This window comes from Pongo pygmaeus, chromosome 12 (genome assembly GCF_028885625.2).
Source record: "Pongo pygmaeus isolate AG05252 chromosome 12, NHGRI_mPonPyg2-v2.0_pri, whole genome shotgun sequence".
In the NCBI taxonomy this organism is placed as follows: Eukaryota; Metazoa; Chordata; class Mammalia; order Primates; family Hominidae; genus Pongo; species Pongo pygmaeus.
In genome coordinates this window covers 48517001-48538413 of record NC_072385.2, presented here as the reverse complement: position 1 = coordinate 48538413, position 21413 = coordinate 48517001, and the positions used below count along the sequence as shown (strand labels likewise).

General features: G+C 39.6%; 1 protein-coding gene across 2 annotated transcripts in view; it reads left to right on the top strand.

Annotated features, from left to right (window-relative positions):
* The window catches only part of DNAH6 (dynein axonemal heavy chain 6), a 322627-nt gene that overhangs the window by 241896 nt on the left and 59318 nt on the right, over positions 1–21413 (top strand). The window lies entirely within an intron of this gene.

Below are 21413 nucleotides of genomic sequence, written 5' to 3'. Positions count from 1 at the left end.
TAATGTTTTATATAGAGAATTATGGAAGAGAGCCAGCCAGGGCCGTGGTTATCCTTTCCCTGGTGTGTGCCATTAGAGTACTGTGCTCTCTGCTGAAGGGATGGAGTCTGTTGGGAAGCTTTAGAAGGGAAATAATGGGCCTTTCAGATCTTGACAACAATGGAGAGGAGACATTTGAAGGGTACAAAGCCATAGTTACCAGGACCTGTTTGAAGATGAAAGAAATTATGGCAGTCTGAATTAAGACAGAGGTAGTAGATTAGAGAGATGAAGGGGGGCATGGAGATGAGGCAACTGATATGGCCCCCAGTTTCTGTTTGCATGCCAAAGGGGATAGTTGTGCCAACAACTAAGCAAATGAGAAAGGAGTAATGTGTGAGAGAAAGATGCTGTTGATTCTACAGCTATCAGAGTGGATAGCAGTCTGAAAGTCAGCTCATATGGAAGTAGGAAACTGTAGAGAGATATATGAGTTAGAAATAAATACTTGGGAATCAGCATTCAGTTGGAAAGTAAAACTGTGGGAGTTGTTAGGATCGTAGAGGAATAAGACATAATAGAATAAGAGGAAAGGGCAAAAAGTGAAGCTCTGATTACCACCAACTTTTAAAAGGTGGAGAGAAAGGATAAGGAGCCCATGAGAAGAAATAGCAGAGGGTCAGGAAAAGCACTAGGAGAAAAAAAAAAGTGTCATGGAAGCCAAGGAGGTGCAAGTTTCAACACAGCACAAGTTATCAACAGAATGAATGAAGCATTCATGGCAATTCCAGTTTCTATGCATTTAGATATAATTCCTAATTTTATTGTTAATAAGGGTATAATATTATCTGCTAAGGATTTGATTGATGAGTTTCAGAAAGCATTAGAGAAAAATGGAGATTGTTCCTTTGGGAAAAGGGAGAAAAAACTAACTGGAAAAGATGAAAGCATATTTGGGAGGTGTTGATGCTATGTTGTAGGATTTTCTGCTACTCTGCGTGTTAGTCTGCTTTGCATTGCTATAAAGGAATGCCTGAGGCTGGGTAATTTATAAAGAAAGGAGGTTTATTTGGCTCACAGTTCTGTGGCTGTGCAAGCATGACACCAGCATTTTCTTGGCTTCTGGTGAGGCTTCAGGAAACTTTTACATATGGTGAAAGGCAAAGGGGGAGCAGGCACATCACATGGTGAGAGAGGAAGCAAGAAAGAGGGGAGGGAGTCACCAGACTGTTTTAAACGTCTATCTCTTATGTGAGCTACTAGAGCAAGAATTCACTCATTTCTATGGAGAGGGCACCAAGCAATTTAGAGGGATCCACCTCCATGACTCAAACACCTCCCACTAGGCCCTACCTTCAATATTGGGATCACATTTCAACATGAGATTTGGAGGGGACAAACATCCAAACTACATTATTCCACTCCTGGCCCCCAAAATCTCATGTCCTTCTCATATTAAAAAATACAATCATGCCTTCCCAACAGTCCTCAAACTCATCCCAGTGCTAACTCAAAGTTTCAAAGTCCAAAGTCTCATCTAAGACCCAAGGCAAGTTCCTTCCACCTATGAACCCATGAAATCAAAAACAAGTTATTTACTTCCAAGACACAATGGTGGTTTGGGCATTGGGTAAACATTCCAATTCCAAAAGGGAGAAATCAGCCAAAAGGAAAGGGCAACAGGCTCCATGCAAGTCTGAAACCCCGTAGGGAAGACACTAAATCTTAAAGCTCCAGAATAATCCTTGACACCATGTCCTGCATCCTGAGCACACTGGTGCAAAGTGTGGGCTCCCAAGGCCTTAGTAAGCCCTGTCCCCATGGCCTTTTGGGGAGCTGTCCATGTTGACTGCCCTACTGGGTTGTAGTTGAATGCTTATGGCTTTCCCAGACTAAGGGTGTGCACTGCCAGTATCTCTACCATTCTCACAGCTCCACTAGGCAGCACCCTGGTGGGGACTCTGTGTGGGGGCTGTAACCCCACATTTTCCCTTGGCGCTACTCTAGTAGGGTCTATGAGGATCCCACCCCTACATCAGGCTTCTTCCTGGGCACCCAGGCTTTCCAATACATCTGAAATCTAGGTGGAAGCTGCCAAGCCTCCTTCACTCTTGCATTCTGCCCAACTGCAGACTTAGCATCACATGGAAGCCACCAAGACTTATGGATTGTGCCCTCCAGAGTAGCAGCCCAAGCTGTACCTGGAGCCCTCTGAGCCAAGGGTAGAGTTGGAGATATTGGGATTTGGGGATCAGCTTCCATAGGTGGCTCAGGACAGCGACGCCCAAGTCTTGTCTACTGAAACTATTCTTGCCTCCCAGGGCTCTGGAACTGCAATGGAAGGGACTACCTGGAAGATTTCTGAAATGCCTTTGAAGTCTTTTTTCCCCTTGCCTTGAATGGTAGCACCTGGCTCCCATTTAGTCATACTAATCTCTCCAGCAAGTGGTTGTTCTGCAGGCCTCTTAGAATCCTTTCCTGAAAATGCTCTTTCCTTCCCTACCACATAAGCAGGCCACAGATTTTCCAAATTTTTACCCTCAGTTTCCCTTTTAATTATAAGTCGCAACTTTAAGTCATTTCTTTCCTTCCATATCTGATTGTAGGCTGTTAGAAGGAGCTGTGGCATTTACTGACCACTTTGTGGTGAAAAAATTGGATTATGAAAAATTTGAAATTTCTTCCACCAGATAACCTAGGTCATCACTCTTAAATTCAACCTTCCACAAACCCCTAGTGCACGGACACAATACAGCCAAGTCCTTTGCTAAGGCATAACAAGGGTGACCTTTGTTCCAGTTCCCAGTAAGTTCCTTATTTCCATCTGAGACTTCATCAGCCTGGCTTTCACGGTTCATATTTCTGTCAGCATTTGGTCACAACTTAGTCTCTAAGAAGTCCCAAACTTTCCCTCATCTTCCTGTCTTCTGAGCCCTCCAAATTCTTCTAGTCTCTTCTCATTACTCAGTTCAAATCTGCTTCCACATTTTCTGGTATCTTTGTAGCAATGCCCCATTCCCCAGTACCAATTTTCTGTATTGGTCCATTTTGCATTGCTATTTAGAAATACCTGAGGCTGGATAATTTATAAAGAAAGGAAGTCCATTGGGCTCACAGTTCTTCAAGCTCTACAAGTATGGCAGCAACATCTTCTTGGCTTCTGGTGAGGCCTCAGGAATCTTTTACATATGGTGAAAGGCAAAGGGGGAGCAAACATGTCACATGGTGTGAGAGAGAGCAAGAAAGAGGGGAGAGAGGCACCAGACTCTTTTAAACAACTAGCTCTTATATGAACTAATAGAGTGAGAACTCACTCGTTTCTGTGGGGAGAGCACCAAGCCATTCATGAGGGATCCACCTCCATGACCCAAACACCTCCCACTAGGCCCCACCTCCAATATTGGGAATCACATTTCAACATGAGATTTGGAGGGGACAAACATTCAAACTATGTCACTCTGTAGGAACACAGAAAATAAGTTATGTGGTTGACCTTAAATACAGATGATTTTAATAAAAGAATAGAGAATACAAGACCATTGAGAGTGTTGGTAAGAGTAGTTATAGGAAAAAGAAGAGATATAGAAAGGGCTTATAGACTGGGAGAACAACAAGTAGGTGGAAATTTCTTTGAGAAATGATGTAGTTAGACTAGGGATGTGGCACAGCTGGAAAGATGGGAGAGGTTATAATCAAAATTGAGCTTAAAATTTCTAATGGGGAGCAGTTCCAAATGATGACAATGTTCTGAGGTTGACCATGGGTATGGGTGACTGTGAAAGAGATAGGACGTGCACTGAAGTTAGAAGCCAAGGAACTGCAAGGTTAGGCCGTTGGATGTCCACATGAACCCTGAACCTGGGTTGTGTCATCTCAGATGGTGCCTGGGATGCAGTAGATAAATTAGTAACACTTTGTTCAGTGGAACAGACATGTAATAGAAAGGAAGGCTGGCTGTGATCTGGGTGGAAAGTCTCCAGTGAATATGGACAATAGCTACCAGGTTGAGTGGTGAAAACATGAGAGGATGACTAGATGCCATGAGTCAAAAAAAGGAATTTTCTAAATAAAGACATTGAAGCTAGAAAATTACAGACTATGAAAATTTTTGCAAGACATACAATCTGATTTCTTTAACAACACATTTTGTTTGTTTGCTTTTCAAAGGTAAATAGGAGACGATGAAGTTTATAGATTAGAAGAGACTTAGGAGACAAAATAATCTCTATGTATAAGCTTTATTTAGATCCTAACTTAACATACTAAATATACATAATTACATACTGTTAAATATACACAATAACATACTATTATTTAAATATACACTCACATACATTTATAATTTATTCAGGGAAATGTGAACACTACATATTTGATAATATTAAGGAATTATTGTTAATTTTTTAGATGTAATTGTGGTACTGTGATTATGGTTTTTTTGTTTGTTTGTTTGTCTGGTTGGTTTGGGTTTTTTTTTTTTGGAGATGGAGTCTCTCTCTGTTGCCTGGGTGGGAGTGCAGTGGCATGATCTCCACTCACTGCAACCTCCGCTCAAAGGATCCTCCCACTTGAGCCTCCCAAGTAGCTGGGACCATAGACATGTACCACCACGCCCCGCTAATTTTTGTATTCTTTTTGTAGAAATGGGGTTTCGCCATGTTACCCAGGCTGGTCTTGAACTCCTGAGCTCAGGTGTTCCTCCCACCTTGGCCTCCCAAAGTGCTGGGATTACAGGTGTGAGCCACCATGCCTGGCCTATGTGTTTATACTTTTTTAAAGAGCCTTTGTCTTGTAGAAACATATTGAATTACTAAAGGATAAGATCATATGATGCATTAGATTTACTTTAAAATAATCCTAGAGGCTGAGGGAGTGGGTGGGTGTGTTAATGAAATAAGATTGGCCTTGTACTAAAAAATGTTGAAGGTGGGTGAAGCATCAAGTTCACTATTCTCTCATTTTATATGTACTTGAAATTTTCCATAGTAAAAAAATATTTTGACTCTTAGTCACATCCTTGAACACCTAAACTCCCTTGCAACATGTATAGGATAGCTGTCCACATGTGACCAAATCTACAAACAGTAGACACTGTCATACCAAATTCACAGAGGTTTCACTGAAAATTCTTATCAATGCCTTCAACCAAAAACCTTACCCAGGTTATGATACCAAACAATTGGTAGCATATATTCACAAATCAACACTAATCAGAACCCAGATTAGGTTTCAGAAATTAAGAGCTAGACACCCATTACAGAGAGCACAGGAACCTGGATCAGCCAAGACCAAGGACAGTATCACCTGAAGAAAAGATTCAAGTATGACAGTGTTGTCCCAGCTACACCTCCTACCAATTAGAGCCCTCATCAAAGCATTTAGGAACAATCCTTACCCTGCTATTGATGCCAAAGAACAACTTACTAAAGAAATTGGGGCTCAAGAGTGAAGAATCCAAATTCCATTTCAAAACTGAAGATCTAGATTCCCCTGACTAGAGAAAAAGAGTATGTAAAGAAGCCGGAGAGGAGCCAAGATGGCCGAATAGGAACAGCTCCGGTCTACAGCTCCCAGCGCGAGCGACGCAGAAGACGGGTGATTTCTGCATTTCCATCTGAGGTACCGTGTTCATCTCACTAGGGAGTGCCAGACAGTGGGCGCAGGTCAGTGGGTGAGCGCACCGTGCGCCAGCCGAAGCAGGGGCGAGGCATTGCCTCACTCGGGAAGCTCAAGGGGTCAGGGAGTTCCCCTTCCAGAGGTGACAGACGGCACTTGGAAAATCGGGCCACTCCCACCCGAATACTGTGCTTTTCCGACGGGCTTAGGAAACGGTGCCCCAGGAGAGTATAGCCCGCACCTGGCTCAGAGGGTCCTACGCCCACGGAGTCTCGCTGATTGCTAGCACAGCAGTCTGAGATCAAGCAGCAAGTCGGCAGAGAGGCTGGGGGAGGGGCGCCCGCCATTGCCCAGGCTCGCTTAGGTAAACAAAGCAGCCTGGAAGCTTGAACTGGGTGGAGCCCACCACAGCTCAAGGAGGCCTGCCTGCCTCTGTAGGCTCCACCTCTGGGGGCAGGGCACAGACAAACAAAAAGACAGCAGTAACCTCTACAGACTTAAATGTCCCTGTCTGACAGCTGTGAGGAGAGCAGTGGTTCTCCCAGCACGCAGCTGGAGATCTGAGAACGGGCTGACTGCCTCCTCAAGTGGGTCCCTGACCCCTGACCCCCGAGCAGCCTAACTGGGAGGCACCCCCCAGCAGGGGCAGACTGACACCTCACACGGCCGGCCAGGTACTCCAACAGACCTGCAGCTGAGGGTTCTGTCTGTTAGAAGGAAAACTAACAGAAAGGACATCCACACCAAAAACCCATCTGTACATCACCATCATCAAAGACCAAAAGTAGATAAAACCACAAAGATGGGGAAAAAACAGAGCAGAAAAACTGGAAACTCTAAAAACCAGAGTACCTCTCCTCCTCCAAAGGAACGCAGTTCCTCACCGGCAACGGAACAAAGCTGGACGGAGAATGACTTTGACGAGCTGAGAGAAGAAGGCTTCAGACGATCAAATTACTCCGAGCTACGGGAGGATATTCAATCCAAAGGCAAAGAAGTTGAAAACTTTGAAAAAAATTTAGAAGAATGTATAACTAGAATAACCAATACAGAGAAGTGCTTAAAGGAGCTGATGGAGCTGAAAACCAAGGCTCGAGAACTACGTGAAGAATGCAGAAGCCTCAGGAGCCGATGCGATCAAATGGAAGAAAGGGTATCAGCCCTGGAAGATGAAATGAATGAAATGAAGCGAGAAGGGAAGTTTAGAGAAAAAAGAATAAAAAGAAACGAGCAAAGCCTCCAAGAAATGTGGGACTATGTGAAAAGACCAAATCTACGTCTGATTGGTGTACCTGAAAGTGATGGGGAGAATGGAAACAAGTTGGAAAACACTCTGCAGGATATTATCCAGGAGAACTTCCCCAATCTAGCAAGGCAGGCCAACATTCAGATTCAGGAAATACAGAGAACGCCACAAAGATACTCTTCAAGAAGAGCAACTCCAAGACACATAATTGTCAGATTCACCAAAGTTGAAATGAAGGAAAAAATGTTAAGGGCAGCCAGAGAGAAAGGACGGGTTACCATCAAAGGGAAGCCCATCAGACTAACAGCGGATCTCTCGGCAGAAACCCTACAAGCCAGAAGAGAGTGGGGGCCAATATTCAACATTCTTAAAGAAAAGAATTTTCAACCCAGAATTTCATATCCTGCCAAACTAAGCTTCGTAAGTGAAGGAGAAATAAAATACTTTACAGACAAGCAAATGCTGAGAGATTTTGTCACCACCAGGCCTGCCCTAAAAGAGCTCTTGAAGGAAGCGCTAAACATGGAAAGGCACAACCGGTACCAGCCACTGCAAAATCATACCGAAATGTAAAGACCATTGAGACTAGGAAGAGACTGCATCAACTAACGAGCAAAACATCGAGCTAACATCATAATGACAGGATCAAATTCACACATAACAATATTAACTTTAAATGTAAATGGACTAAATGGTCCAATTAAAAGACACAGACTGGCAAATTGGATAAAGACTCAAGACCCATCAGTGTGCTGTATTCAGGAAACCCATCTCACGTGCAGAGACACACATAGGCTCAAAATAAAAGGATGGAGGAAGATCTACCAAGCAAATGGAAAACAAAAAAAGGCAGGGGTTGCAATCCTAGTCTCTGATAAAACAGACTTTAAACCAACAAAGATCAAAAGAGACAAAGAAGGCCATTACATAATGGTAAAGGGATTAATTCAACAAGAAGAGCTAACTATCCTAAATATATATGCACCCAATACAGGAGCACCCAGATTCATAAAGCAAGTCCTGAGTGACCTACAAAGAGACTTAGACTCCCACACATTAATAATGGGAGACTTTAACACCCCACTGTCAACATTAGACAGATCAACGAGACAGAAAGTCAACAAGGATACCCAGGAATTGAACTCAGCTCTGCACCAAGCAGACCTAATAGACATCTACAGAACTCTCCACCCCAAATCAACAGAATATACATTTTTTTCAGCACCACACCACACCTATTCCAAAATTGACCATATCCTTGGAAGTAAAGCTCTCCTCAATAAATGTAAAAGAACAGAAATTGTAACAAACTGTCTCTCAGATCACAGTGCAATCAAGCTAGAACTCAGGATTAAGAATCTCACTCAAAACCGCTCAACTACGTGGAAACTGAACAACCTGCTCCTGAATGACTACTGGGTACATAACGAAATGAAGGCAGAAATAAAGATGTTCTTTGAAACCAACGAGAACCAAGACACAACATACCAGAATCTCTGGGATGCATTCAAAGCAGTGTGTAGAGGGAAATTTATAGCACTAAATGCCCACAAGAGAAAGCAGGAAAGATCCAAAATTGCCACCCTAACATCACAATTAAAAGAACTAGAAAAGCAAGAGCAAACACATTCAAAAGCTAGCAGAAGGCAAGAAATAACTAAAATCAGAGCAGAACTGAAGGAAAGAGAGACACAAAAAACCCTTCAAAAAATAAATGAATCCAGGAGCTGGTTTTTTGAAAGGATCAACAAAATTGATAGACCACTAGCAAGATTAATAAAGAAAAAAAGAGAGAAGAATCAAATAGATGCAATAAAAAATGATAAAGGGGATATCACCACCGATCCCACAGAAATACAAACTACCATCAGAGAATATTACAAACACCTCTATGCAAATAAACTAGAAAATCTAGAAGAAATGGATAAATTCCTCAACACATACACCCTCCCAAGACTAAACCAAGAAGAAGTTCAATCTCTGAATAGACCAATAACAGGAGCTGAAATTATGGCAATAATCAATAGCTTACCAACCAAAAAAAGTCCAGGACCAGATGGGTTCACAGCCGAATTCTACCAGAGGTACAAGGAGGAGCTGGTACCATTCCTTCTGAAACTATTCCAATCAATAGAAAAAGAGGGAATCCTCCCTAACTCATTTTATGAGGCCAGCATCATCCTGATACCAAAGCCTGGCAGAGACACAACAAAAAAAGAGAATTTTAGACCAATATCCTTGATGAACATTGATGCAAAAATCCTCAATAAAATACTGGCAAACAGAATCCAGCAGCACATCAAAAAGCTTATCCACCATGATCAAGTGGGCTTCATCCCTGGGATGCAAGGCTGGTTCAATATACGCAAATCAATAAATGTAATCCAGCATATAAACAGAACCAAAGACAAAAACCACATGATTATCTCAATAGATGCAGAAAAGGCCTTTGACAAAATTCAACAACCCTTCATGCTAAAAACTCTCAATAAATTAGGAATTGATGGGACGTATCTCAAAATAATAAGAGCTATTTATGACAAACCCACAGCCAATATCATACTGAATGGGCAAAAACTGAAAGCATTCCCTTTGAAAACTGGCACAAGACAGGGATGCCCTCTCTCGCCACTTCTATTCAACATAGTGTTGGAAGTTCTGGCCAGGGCAATTAGGCAGGAGAAGGAAATCAAGGGTATTCAATTAGGAAAAGAGGAAGTCAAATTGTCCCTGTTTGCAGATGACATGATAGTATATCTAGAAAACCCCATTGTCTCAGCCCAAAATCTCCTTAAGCTGATAAGCAACTTCAGCAAAGTCTCAGGATACAAAATCAATGTGCAAAAATCACAAGCATTCTTATACATCAATAACAGACAAACAGAGAGCCAAATCATGAGTGAACTCCCATTCACAATTGCTTCAAAGAGAATAAAATACCTAGGAATCCAACTTACAAGGGATGTGAAAGACCTCTTCAAGGAGAACTACAAACCACTGCTCAAGGAAATTAAAGAGGATACAAACAAATGGAAGAACATTCCATGCTCATGGGTAGGAAGAATCAATATCATGAAAATGGCCATCCTTCCCAAGGTAATTTACAGATTCAATGCCATCCCCATCAAGCTACCAATGACTTTCTTCACAGAATTGGAAAAAACTACTTTAAAGTTCATATGGAACCAAAAAAGAGCCCGCATCGCCAAGTCAATCCTAAGCCAAAAGAACAAAGCTGGAGGCATCACGCTACCTGACTTCAAACTATACTACAAGGCTACAGTAACCAAAACAGCATGGTACTGGTACCAAAACAGAGATATAGATCAATGGAACAGAACAGAGCCGTCAGAAATAATGCCACATATCTACAACCATCTGATCTTTGACAAACCTGAGAAAAACAAGAAATGGGGAAAGGATTCCCTATTTAATAAATGGTGCTGGGAAAACTGGCTAGCCATATGTAGAAAGCTGAAACTGGATCCCTTCCTTACACCTTATACAAAAATCAATTCAAGATGGATTAAAGACTTAAATGTTAGACCTAAAACCATAAAAACCCTAGAAGAAAACCTAGGCAATACCATTCAGGACATAGGCATGGGCAAGGACTTCATGTCTAAAACACCAAAAGCAATGGCAACAAAAGCCAAAATTGACAAATGGGATCTAATTAAACTAAAGAGCTTCTGCACAGCAAAGCAAACTACCATCAGAGTGAACAGGCAACCTACAAAATGGGAGAAAATTTTCGCAACCTACTCATCTGACAAAGGGCTAATATCCAGAATCTACAATGAACTCCAACAAATTTACAAGAAAAAAACAAACAACCCCATCAAAAAGTGGGCGAAGGACATGAACAGACACTTCTCAAAAGAAGACATTTATGCAGCCAAAAGACACATGAAAAAATGCTCACCATCACTGGCCATCAGAGAAATGCAAATCAAAACCACAATGAGATACCATCTCACACCAGTTAGAATGGCGATCATTAAAAAGTCAGGAAACAACAGGTGCTGGAGAGGATGTGGAGAAATAGGAACACTTTTACACTGTTGGTGGGACTGTAAACTAGTTCAACCCTTGTGGAAGTCAGTGTGGCGATTCCTCAGGGATCTAGAACTAGAAATTCCATTCGACCCAGCCATCCCATTACTGGGTATATACCCAAAGGACTATAAATCATGCTGCTATAAAGACACATGCACACGTATGTTTATTGCCGCATTATTCACAATAGCAAAGACTTGGAACCAACCCAAATGTCCAACAATGATAGACTGGATTAAGAAAATGTGGCACATCTACACCATGGAATACTATGCAGCCATAAAAAATGATGAGTTCATGTCCTTTGTAGGGACATGGATGAAATTGGAAATCATCATTCTCAGTAAACTATCGCAAGAACAAAAAACCAAACACCGCATATTCTCACTCATAGGTGGGAATTGAACAATGAGAACACATGGACACAGGAAGGGGAACATCACACTTCAGGGACTGTTGTGGGTTGGCGGGGGGGGGAGGGATAACATTGGGAAATATACCTAATGCTAGATGACGAGTTGGTGGGTGCAGTGCACCAGCATGGCACATGTATACATATGTAACTTACCTGCACATTGGGCACATGTACCATAAAACCTAAAGTATAATAATAATAATAATAATAATAATTACAATAAAAGAAAAAATAAAAAAAAAAAAAGAAAAAAAAAAAAAAAATAAATAAATAAATAAATAAATATGTGATTAAATTTCAAAAAGAGCTTTTAAAGGTGAAATACAAAATATATTTCATACATTAATATTAGCATATTTATTATGCATTTACTATGAATTGTTAGTATACAACACAATATTTTACATGTATAATAACAACCTTGAGATCACTGTTCATCAGTAGTCAGCAATGTAGTGGTATGTCTATGAGTTTTGCTTTGAATTTTAAGTGTTTGTTTATTTAACAGCATTAGAGTTTCTCATCACAACTAACTTGGGCTTACTGATGTTATATGAAGTTATAATTGTATTTATGTTTTTTTGTTGTTTCTCTAAAATTTTGACAAGTTTGGGACCATTATTAGGCAATTAATAGGTAAATAGCTGAATGGAAATAAATATGACCACCTTGGTTCAGTTTTCTAAAAAAAAAAAAAAAAAAAAAAAAAAAAAAAAAAAAAAAAAAAAAAAAGAAGCCTTAGAACTAAGACAAGACTAGAAACAAGACCTCTGTGATGAGAGAGTTCAGGGTAACCAAACTGTTGTTTCCAGGTCTGTTCACAAACAGAGTTTGTTGGGCGTCCAGTGCCTCTATATGTTGGAATCAACTGCTCTATTGGGAGAAGGAGGATAGTCCAACAAAACGGCTTCTGTGGAAAACTATAGTTTTACATGAAAACCAAGCCTTCTTCATAAATAGTGTGTTTAGACCTAAAGATAAAATTTCATTTCAAAAACTCTTAGTAAGCCACATGGTATAGGCTCATTGCAACTGCAACAGGAAATAGAATGCTCATCATCCCAATAATTCTTTCTTTGGCATCAATAGTGTCAACTTCTCAGGAAAAGATTATTAGGAATTTGAACTAGAAAGAGAAAAAAAACTACCATAATTCAGAGATGAATAAAGCTTGCTTGATAGAGAATAATTCCTCACCACAGAATGAAGCTAAGTAAAGTTCTCTACACCAGTGTTCTCAAATTTTGGTGTACATCAGAATCATTTGGGGGTCTTGTTAAAACAGACTCCTGGGGCCCATCCCCCAGTTTCTGATTCAGTAGGTCTGGGCTAAAGACCAAGAACCTGCATTTCTTGGTTTTTTTGCAAACATACTTTGAGAACCACTCTTTTAAGGTGATTAAATATACATAAGGAGAAGCTGTTTTCAAAGCTATCGGAGAGATGAGGTCATGCATCGTTCCCTGAAGCATCTTGGTTTCCAAGGCTAAATCCACTGGGAACTCAAATGTTGGCAGGACTGGTGTTTCAATCCAGGTTTCCTCCACCTCACAAAGAAGGCAGTTTCTGTGACAGCTGGTTTTCTCTGTTGAAAACCATAGAGAAACCAGAATTATGATGAATCTCACTTAGAGCAACAATTGCAAGCTTTTCCCAAGCTGGTAAACCCCAGATGTATGAATGCAGTGTTAAGTCCTTATTGTTAATTCTGCCATGTGCTGACTATTTATTTAAGCAGAATATCCCATGGAAGAAAATTCCCCAAAAGAGTCTCATTGATGCTTGGCACAACTGCTTGCTAAGTAAGAAAGATCTCTATGTCATACAGATTAAGCAACAGTTACTTGAAAATGTTTAAAATGCCACGTTAGCTGTCACAGACATACTCTTTGATCATGTGTAGTAACAACAAACAACTTTATTGAGGGATAATTTACTTATTATATAATTCACCCATTTAAGATATTCACTTCAATGGCATTTAAGATCTTCACAGAGTTGTGCAACCATCACAATTTAGAACATTTTAATTACCCCTCGAAAAAATGCCATACCCACAGCCGTCATCCCCCAGTGCCATCATCACCAACACTAGTCTATTTCTGTCTCTACAGGTTTGCCTATTCTGTTTTTTTGTGTCCTGTCCTTTCATTTAACATAATATTTTAAAGATTCGTCTCTGTTGTATCAAGTGTCTGTACTTCATTCCCTTTTATTGCAAATAATATACTATTGCATGGATATGCCACATTTTATATATTCATTCTCAGTTGATGAACATTTATGTTGTTTCCACTTTCTGACTATTATGAATAATGCTGCCGTAAACATTTGTGTACAAGTTTTTGTGTGGACATGGGTTTTAATTTCTCTTATGTATTTACTTAATGAAATTGCTGCATTATATGGTATGTTTAACTTTTTGATGAACTGCCAGACTGTTTTCCTAAAAGGCTGTATCATTTTACATTCCCACCATCAGTGTATGAGGGTTCCAATTTCTCCACACCCTCACAACATTTATTATTATCTTTTTTATTATAGCCATCCTAGTGGGTGTGAGATGGTACCTTATGGCTTTGATTTGCATTTCCCTAATGATAATGAGCATCTTTTCTTGTGCTTCTTGGCTATTTGTGGAACTGTCTATTCAGATTCTTTACCATTTTTAACTAGATTATTTGTCTTTTTATCATGCAGTTGTAAAAGGTTTTTTTTAATATCCTAGCTACAAGTTTCTTATCAGATACATGATTTGCAAGAATGTTCTCCCATCCTATGGGCTGTCTTTTCACTTTCTTGATAGTGTCCTTTTGAAGCACAAAAGCTTTTAATTTTGATGACGTCCAGTTTATCTATTTTTTTTCTTCTGTTGCTTGTGCTTTTGGTGTCACAACTAAGAAACCGTTGCCTAATCCAAGGTCATAAATATTTACACCTTGGGAGAATTTACCCAGCACCCTGTTAAATATTTACCCAGCACCTTGGGGGGCCAAGGCAGGCAGATCACCTGAGGTCGGGAGTTCGAGACCAGCCTGACCAACATGGAGAAACCCCGTCTCTACTAAAAATACAGAATTAGCCAGGTATGATGGTACATACCTGTAATCCCAGCTACTCAGGAGGCTGAGGCAGGAGATTGGCTTGAACCCAGGAGGCAGAGGTTGTGGTGAGCCAAGGTCGCACCATTGCATTCCAGCCTGGGCAACAGGAGCGAAACTCTGTTAAAAAAAAAAAAAAAAAAAAAAAAAAGTACAATTTGGGCTCTTACATTTAGGTCTTTGATACATTTTGAGTTAATTTTTTTTTTTGAGACATAGTCTCGCTCTGTCGCCAGGCCAGAGTGCAGTGGCACGGTCTCAGCTCACTGCAACCTCCACCTCCCAGGTTCAAGCGATTCTCCTGCCTCAGCCTCCCAAGTAGCTGGGACTACAGGTGTGTGCCACCACACCCAGCTAATTTTTGTATTTTTAGTAGAGATGGGGTTTCACCATGTTGGCCAGACTGGTCTCCATCTCTTGACCTCATGATCCACCTGCCTTGGCCTCCCAAAGTGCTGGGATTACAGATGTGAGCCACCATGCCTGGCCTTGAGTTAATTTTTGTATATGGTGTGAAGTGTGAAATAAGAGTCCAACATTCTTTTTTTTTTTTTCTTTTCTTTTTGACGGAATTTTGCTCTTGTCGCCCAGGCTGGAGTGCAATGGCACAATCTCGGCTCACTGCAACCTCCGCCTCCTGAGTTCAAGCAATTCTCCTGCCTCAGCTTCCCAAGTAGCTGGGATTACAAGTGCCCACCACCACACCTGGCTAATCTTTTTGTATTTTTAGTGGAGACAGATTTCACCATGTTGGCCAGGCTGATCTCAAACTTCTGACCTCAGATGATCCACCAGCCTTGGCCTCCCAAAGTGCTGGGATTACAGGTGTGAGCCACCACGCCCGGCCCCAACTTCATTCTTTTGCATGTGGCTACCAGTTGTCACAGCATCGTTTGTTGAAAGACTACTCCTCACCCATGGAATGATTCTGGCACCCTTCCTGAAAATCAGTTGACTACAATTGTGAGAGTTTTTTTCCGAATTCTCAATTTTATTCCATTAGCCTGTGTGTCTATCCTTATTCCAATACCACACTGTCTTGATTACTGCAGCTTTGAAGTAAGTTTTACAATCCAGTAGCATGACTCCTCCAACTTTGTTTTCCTTTTTCAAGATTGTTTTGGCTATTCCAGGTCCCTTGAACTTTCACATGAGTTTTAGAATGAGCTTGTCAGTTCCTGAAAAGAAGCCAGCTAAGATTTTGATAAGAATGGCATTGAACCTGAAGATCGATTTGGGAAATATTAACCTCTTAACAACATTAAGTCATCTGATCTATGAACATGTGGTGTTTTTCCACTTATTTGGATCTTCTTTAACTTTATCCAACAATATTTCATAGTTCTCAGAGAAGAAGTTTTATACTTCTTTTGTTAAACTTATTTTTAAGTAATCTATTCTTTCTGATACTTTTGTAAATTGAATTGCTTTCTTAACTTTTGCTATGATTTAAATGTGTTCCCCAAAGTTCCTTTATTAGAAATTGAATCCCCAATACAGCAGTGTTAAGCAGTGATTAGATCATGAGGACGCTGAGCTCATGAATGGGTTAATGTCATTGTCATACGAGTGATTTAGTTATCACAAGAGTGGGCTTGTTATAAAAGCAAGTTTGGGCCTCTCTTGCTGTCTTGCTCTCTTGCCCTCTCTTGCCTTTCTGCCCTCCACCATGGGATGAGGCATTATAGAGGCCCTTGTCAGATACCATATCATGCTCTTGGACTTCCAGCCTCCAGAACCATAAGCCAAATAATTTATTTTCTTTATAAATTACCCAGTCTCAAGTATTCTATTATAGCAGAACAAAACAGACTAAAACCATTTTCTCCCTTCTCATTACTATTGTGTAGAAATACAGTTGATTTTTGTACATTTTTGTATCCTGCAACCTTGCCAAACTTGTTTATTGGTTTTAATAGTTTTTGAGTGAGTTCTCTAGTGTTTTATATATACAAAATCATGTCACCTTCACATAAAGATAAGTTTACTTCTTCTTTTCCAATCTAGATGCTTTTATTTTTCTTACTTAATTGCCCTAGATAGAACCTACAACACAATGTTGAATAGATGTTATAAGAGCAGATCCTTGCCTTGTTCCTGATCTTAGAAGAAGAGCATTCAGTCTTTCATCATTAAGTATGATGTTAGCTGTCAGCTTTTCATAGATATCTTATATGGTTTGGCTGTGTCCCCACCCAAATCTCATCTTGAATTCCTATGTGTTGTGGGAGGGACCCAGTGGGAGGTAATTGAATCATGGGAGCAAATCTTTCCCGTGCTGTTCTCATGATAGTGAATAAGTCTCACGAGATCTGATTGTTTTAAAAAAGAGGAGTTCCCCTGCACAAGCATTCTCTCTTTGCCTGCTGCCATCCATGTAAGGCGTGACTTGCTCCTCCTTGCCTTCTGCCATGATTGTGAGGCTTTCCCAGCCACGTGGAATTGTAAGTCCAATTAAACCTCTTTCTTTTGTAAATTGCCCAGTCTCAGGTATGTCTTTATCAGCAGTGTGAAAATGGACTAATACACTATCCCTTATCAGGTTGAGGAAGTTCTCTTCTGTATTCCTAGTATGTGGAGTGTTTCTTTCAAGAATTTTTAAGCCACTATTTGGATCAAGTGAAGGAAGACATAGAAAAATTAAATAAATCGTGGAAGACTAATATTGAACTTGAGAAAGAAAGTTTACCTTGATGGATTTTTGCTGATGATACTGCTGCAAGAGTATGCAATAATTATTACCAATTTAAAGTTTGAGTTACTGCAATTCTCATAACCTGTTCAATGACCTATCCATTAGCCTTCTACAAGGAAACATACACTTCCTTATTCCACTTAACATTCTCTTATTTTTTCTTTAGGTCTCAGGAACTTGAATATGATGCTAAGAAGTGTAAGGACAAGGGTTCTATTATAATGCACAATTTCAGTAGGTCACCCAGGGTCCTGATAGGTCACCTAATACACTATAGCTTTAATAAGATTTGTCGCTAGTGAAGGATGAGCAGAGAATCCTTATTCCCAAATATTTAAACTTATCTTCTCATCCAGAGAAAACACAGAACCATGCCCTTTCTCTGGGCAGGTAATTCCCAGTCACAGAGAATTTTTCAGTGGTGAATTTGTGGACTCACCCATCAATACCTTCAAAAAAGTATTCCTCTGAAGCCGGGAATTGCCTTTGGAGATGCCAGATGGCTTCTGATGGAAAGGATAAACTGAAAAATGCTCTGAGGGCTTCAGCCAGAGACTGTGTGAAGGATCAAGCAGCAAAGCTAAAAAGAGAGTTTTAGGCAAAACATAATAGAGTCACATATATCATAATGGGAAATTTAATTTTGTAAAAAAGAGAGAGGAGCTCCTAGCAAAGAACATGGTGATAAAGAAGGAAGAGATTGAACATTCTCTAATGATCCCGCAATCCAGACACAGGATTTTGCAGAGGACGATCTTTAAGAAATGCCTGTATATCTAGGCCTTATAGATTATAAGAAATCCAAACCATTTCCACAGCAAATTCTTGCCATTACTGCCATCAAGATCTCCATGAGAATAGGACAGAAAAATATCCAAAAGAGGCACAGGGAGAAGTTGATCAGTTCCAGCCATGTGATATGAAGAAGCCCATGAGGACCAAGCAGGTCAGTGTCACTATCTAGGAACCTACAGCAGCACAGTACAGTGGAGCACAGAGAGAAAGACCTCAGCATAACTACAGAGTTAAGTCCACTGCAAATCCACTGCAGGATTGCAAGACTTTCTTGGGTAGAGTGGGATCTGATAAGGACTTTAAAAGTCAGGAAATGTATATACAGACTGCACAAAAGCTAAAGCTGAAGAACTGATCAAAAATGTCAAGCCAGGGAATCTTCCATACTCCTGCCATCTCAGCATGTTGTCAGTCATAAGGAAACACTCTCTATTCAGGCCATTATGCCAGTGATGGTTTCAACATCAGGAAGCAGGCCTGGTTCATTTATACTGACTAGAATAACTAAAACCAAAGAAATGACTAACTAAGATAGGAGTTACTATGTTATCTTTTGTATGAACAAGATCTTTAATACACTATTATAAACAGCAGAGAACTCTAAACCACCTAATACAAAAGTGGGGAGAACCATTTAGCAATGATAGTGAGATACAACCCTTGGGCTAGCATGCATACATAACTCACTTCTATGGTACAGCCCCTTCTTCCACCTGAGAATCATTCACCTTCCACCTTCCTGGAGAGACAACTAGCACTGGGACAAATCAAAGGACAGGAAACCGCATGCTAATTCTGCAGGAATCCTCTTCATAGCTTTAACTGATGCATCTCCTTTCTGTATTTTATGTACTTAACCATGTTCTTGGGTATATGTTTTGGGTGACTAGCGCCCAAATGAGGGTATGTTTTATGCACATTTATTTTCTGCATATTTAAAATGTTTCATAAAGAAAATTAGTTCACACACATGAGAAATTGCATGTTACATATGCTTGTAACAGACCAATAGCTTGTGATAAAGCCATTGAGAACCAAGATCACAATATAATATTAATGACAGTTTGTCCTGTTTGCGAGAAAAATATTTCTCCAACTTTTTAAGTTCAAAAGCATTTCATGAGTGTGTTACCATTTTGGTATTTAAATAGCAACCCCAAGAAATAAGTTATTTGTGTTTTGTATATTGTAATTCACTTTAAACTCTTGGAACAATTTTAGCAAAGTAAAAAGCAAATGGTTTATATAAGCAAGGCCTTTTGAAATAAAAACGATAAAAGAAGTTGTTCCAAAAATAGAGAAGGAGGGAATTCTCTCTAATACATTCTATGAGGCCAGTATTATCCTGATACCAAAAACAGATAAGGACACAACAAAAAAAGAAAACTATAGACCAATATCCCTGATAAATATAGACTCAAAAATCCCCAACAAAATACTAGCAAACTAATTCAATGGTACATCAAAAAGATAATATAATATAAAGATAATATCAAAAAGATAATATCAAGTGGGTTTTATCCAGGGATGCAAGGATGATTTAACATATGCAAATCAATAAATGTGATACATCACATAAACAGATTTAAGGACAAAAATCATATGATCATCTCAATAGACTCAGAAAAGCATTGATAAAATTCAGCACCACTTCATGATAAAAACCCTCAACAAATTAGGCATAGAAGGAACATATCTCAAAATAACAAAGCCCATATAAGATAACCTCACAGCCAACATTACACTGAATGAGGAAAAGTTGAAAACATTTCCTCAAAAATCTGGAAGAAAACAAGGATGCCCACTTTTACCACCTCTCTTCAACATAGTACTAGAGTCCTAGCCAGAGCAATCAAGCAAGAGAAAGAAGTAAAAGGCATACAGTTTGGAAAAGATGAAGTCAAATTATTCCTGTTTATTGATGATATGGTATAGTATGATATATCCAAAAAATAAAATTTAAAACTTCACCAAAAACTCTTAAATTTGATAAATGAATTTAGAAAGTTGCAGAATACAAAATCAACATATGAAAATCAGTAGCATTTCTAGATATTGATAATAATCTAGCTGAGAATGAAATTGAGAAGGCAAACCCATTTATAATAGCTACCAAAAAAAAAAAATACCTGGCTGGGCACAGTGGCTCACACCTGTAATCCTCGTACTTTGGGAGGCCAAGATGGGTGGATTGCCTGAGCTCAGGAGTTCGAGACCAGCCTGGGCAACATGGGAAAACCCCGTCTCTACTAAAAATAAACAAATTAGCTGGGTGTGGTGGTGCTTGCCAGTAATCCCAGCTACTTGGGAGGCTGAGGCTAAGGCTGGAGAACTGCTTGAACCCAGGAGGCAGAGGTTGCAGTGACCCGAGACTGTGCCACTGCACTCCAGCCTGGGCGACAGAGCAAGACTCTGTCTCAAAAAACAAACAAACAAACAAAAAAAAAACCCAATACCTAGGAATATATTTAACCAAGGAAGTGAAAGATCTCTACAAAGAAAACTACGAAACACTGAGGAAATTGTGAATGACAGAAATAAATGGAAAAACATCCCATGCCCATGGATAAGAAGAATTACTATCAATAAAATGACCATACTGTCCAAAGCAATCCACAGATTCAATGTAAACCCTAAAAAATACCAACATCACTTTTCACAGAGTTAGAAAAAGCAATCATAAAATCATATGGAACCAAAAAAGACCCCAAATAGCCAATGCAATGCTAAGAAAGAAGAAAAAAGCTGGAAGCATCACATTATCTGACATCAAATTATGTTACAAGGCTACAGTAATCAAAACAGTATGGCACTGTTATAAAAATAGATACATAGATCAATGGAACAAAATAGAAAACCCAGAAATAAAGCCACATATTTGCAGCCAACCGATCTTTGGCAAAGTCAACAAGAACATACAATAGGAAAAAGACACCTCTTTCAGTAAATGGTGGTGGAAAAATTGGATTGCCATTTGCAGAAGAATGACACTGGACCCCTATCTCTCACTATATACAAAAACCAACTAAAGATGAATTAAAGACTTAAAAATAAGACCTGAAACTATAAAAATACTAGAAGAAAACCAAGGGAAACTCTTCCTGACATTGGTCTAGGCAAAGAATTAATGACTAAGACCTCAAAAGCACAGGCAACAAAAAATGGGCAAATGGCACTTAATTAATCTAAGAAGATTCTGCTTGGCAAAAGAAATAATCAGCAGAATGAATGAATAATCTGCAGAATGGGAGAAAATACTTGCAAACTATGCATCTGACAGGGGACTAATATCCACAATACACAAGGAACTCAACAACAATAACAAAGAAAAGAGATAATCCAATTAAAAAACGGGCAAAGGACATAAATAGACATTTTTCAAAAGACATACAAATGGCTAACAGGTATGTGAAAAATACTCAACATCATTAATCAGAGAAATGCAAACTAAAACCACAATGAGATATTATCATACCCCAGTTAGAATAGCTATTACTAAAAAGTAAA